Here is a 3,502-nt window from a genome sequence, read left to right as displayed (position 1 = left end):
TTAAAAAATATATATATGAGGGAAAAAAGTATAGAATATAGCGAAGGAACCCGTTGTTCAACTACATTGTGAAAAACTATAAATGGGGCCCCTCATGGTGGAGAAAAGACAGTCAGGGGAATAAGAAATGCCTCCAGGGCCTGAAACTAAAGAGCCTCTTAATGAAAGTGAAAGAGGAGAGTGAAAAGGCTGGCATAAAACTCAACATTCAAACAATGAAGATCATGGCAGCCGGCCCCATCACTTCATGGCAAATAAATGGGGAAACAACGGAAACAGTGACAGTCTTTATTTTCTTGGGCTCCAAAATTACTGCAGACGGTGAAATGAAAAGACGCTTGCTCCTTGGAAGGAAAGCTATGACAAACCTAGACAGCACATTAAAAAGCAGAGACATTCCTTTGCTGACAAAGGTTCATTCAGTCAAAGCTATGGTTTTTCCAGTAGTCATGTATGGATGTGAGAGCTGGCGCACGAAGAAGGCTGAACGCCAAGGAATCGATGCTTCTGAACTGTGGTGTTGGAAAAGACTCTTAAGAGCCCCGTGGACTGCAAGGAGATCCAACCAGTCAATCCTAAAGCAAATCAGTCCTGAATATTCATTGGAAAGACTGATGCTGAAGCTCCAATACTTTGGCCGCCTGATGCGAAGAACTGCCTCTTTGGAAAAGAACCTGATGCTGGGGAAGACTGAAGGCAGGAGGAGAAGGGGAAGACAGAGGATGAGATGCTTGGATGGCATCACCAACTCGATGGACATGAGTTTGAGCAAGCTCCGGGAATCGGTCATGGACAGAGAAGCCTGGCGGGCTGCAGTCCATGGGGTCACAGTGGGTCAGACATTCAGCAACTGAACTGACTGACAGGGACAGTGGCAAGAGTTGGTTCAAGAATCAGAGCACTGACTCAAAAATGAAAACCACACATTGGTTTCAGCAGCTCTGCAGGTGCCTAAGGCAAGAAGAAAATGTTCAAGCTCTCAGGGGAAAAAAGCTGTGGCTTTTAATGGCACAGCAACACTGAGAGCTGACTTTTCAAGAAAAAGGAAGTCAGAAGATAATGGACTGGCATCTGTAAAATGCTGGAAAACAAATAACCACCAACCTGGAATTCGATGCCCAACAAAAACACTCTTCGAAAGTGCAAGCAAAATAAAGACTTGTAGGGCAAATGGAAATGAGACAATTCATCAACCACAGACATGACTAAAAAAATATTAAGGCAGTGCTTTGGGAGAAAGAAAAGTCGTCTCTGACTGAAATATAAAAAACAAGTAAAGACCAACAATAAGGTAACTGTCAGGGTAAATATTAATGCTACAGTGATGATAACGCCGACAATATATCTAAAATTTTAAAGGATAACAGTGACAAGGAGGAAACAGTCGTGTCAGGGAGGCAGTAAAAGTACTAAGTTAGACTTCAATGTAAAACACAGGCTGTGTCTGCGAATGTGCACCCACCAACCTGGCAGAGGAGCACAGAACTAGAGAAACACCTCATCCTTCTAAAAGAAGGCAAGAGAAAAGAACACGGAACAGGTGGGACAAACAGAAAACACACAGCAACACGGTATCTACAGACGGAAACATCAAAGTTATAAACAGAGCAAATGTCCTCATTAAAAGATAAAAGCGTCACCCTGATTAAGATTAGAGCCACACACTGTTCCCAGAGGCACATGTTAAGATGGAAGACCACAGACAGGTGAGAGTCAAAGATGCCCAGGCGAACAAGGGCAGAAACCTGACGCGGCAACATCACTGTCAGAGAGAGCCTAAGGTAAGAAGCATCACTAGCGATAAAGAGGAGCATCTCCTGCTCACGCAAGTCCAGTCTGCCAAGACGATGAGGATTCTAAATCTGAATGTCCCTGATAACATAACCTCAAAACATCAATACATACAAACGGACAGAAATAGAAGAGCAGTCACAGCCAAGTTCACAATGGCAGTGGGAGACGTTAAAGACACATCTCTCGGGGAACTGGGCTCCCTGGGACGTCGTCACCTGCAGCCACGAAGTACCTGAAATGCGGCTGGCTCTACAATGAGATGTGCTGCAAGCCTGAAACACACACTGGATTTTAAAGACTTAGCAAGAGAAAACGAACGTAAAATATTTCATTACGTTTTATCAGGTTGATTACACACTGAAATGACAATATTTTGGGAATGTTAAAATAAAATATATTACAGGTAACTTCACCTACTTCTGCTTTACTCAACGTGGCTACCGAAATCTGAATTATGATTGACAAATCTGATCTAACTGATACGCACGTAACACTGCATTCCCACTGATAGATATTATTTTCAAGAGCCCAAGGAACATATAACAAAATGAATATATATTGAGCCCTTAGGAAAGCTCACATTATTTCAGAGGACTGAAATAATGCAGGGTATACTTACGGATTGCAATGGGCTGATGGCTTATGTGCCCTCAAACTTCACCCTGCACGTGGTGATGATACCAGGAGGCAGGGACTCTGGGAGAGCTCAGGTCAGGAGGGAATGGGCTGCCGTGCTGCCAGAACAGGAAGAAGAAGCAGGCAGTCTAGGAAGCAGGAAACAGGCCTCACCAGACGCGGCACCTGCTGGTGATCTTGGGACTTCCCAGGCTCCGGTACTATAAGAAGCAACTTTCTGTTGTTTATCAGCTGGTCTACGGTATTCATAACAGTAGCCCCTAAAGACCGAGACGGGGCTCTTCATGGAATTAACAGAGATCAAAAAAGGGTCACCAGAAAAACCTCCCCAAACATTGGGAAGATAAATCACAGACTTCTTGTAGACTTTCATGAATAAGAATTTTAAAAAGCACAGTGTAAATTAGAAAATACTTTTATATACAAGATAATGAAAATTTGGCTTATTCAAACTTGTGGGACCCAGCCAACTGTGTTTAGATGGTAACCTAAAGCCTTAAACAGATATACTGGAAAAGAAGGAAGGTCGAAATCAGCTGAGCCTCCTCCCAAAAATCCAGACAGAAAGCACAGCGAGTGGAGCACAAGGTGGATGGGAGAAAAGGAGCAGGAAATGAGGGAACACAGGGCAAACAGGGAATTGTTTAAACAAGCCGGACGTCGGCTCTTTGAAAGGACCGATAAACCTGATAAACCCCTAGGGAGACTGGTTAGAGAAAGAGACACAGCACAAATCACCAGTATCAAGGATCTTTAAAACGGGGCACAACACATCTTACAGAAAAGAAAGATAGTGTGAACCACAGTTCCCTTACTCATAGGAGAGTCTATGGGCCTAGCAAAGGGGAAATGCCTTACCTAAACATACCCAGGAAGACATACAAAATCAGAAAATGTTATTTGCATGAAAAAAACTAAATCTGAAATTAAAAGCCTCCCTGCAATGAAACCAACTGGTTTTGTCAATCAATGCTTCCAAAAATCTAGGGAAGAAAACAGCAATCTCACAGGAACTCTCAGGGTAAACAAGGAACACTCTCCACCTTGTTTTTGAAGACTGGCATACTGCTAC

The sequence above is a fragment of the Budorcas taxicolor genome, chromosome 21 (genome assembly GCF_023091745.1).
Source record: "Budorcas taxicolor isolate Tak-1 chromosome 21, Takin1.1, whole genome shotgun sequence".
NCBI classification, from domain to species: Eukaryota; Metazoa; Chordata; class Mammalia; order Artiodactyla; family Bovidae; genus Budorcas; species Budorcas taxicolor.
Note: the sequence above shows the minus strand (reverse complement) of the source record.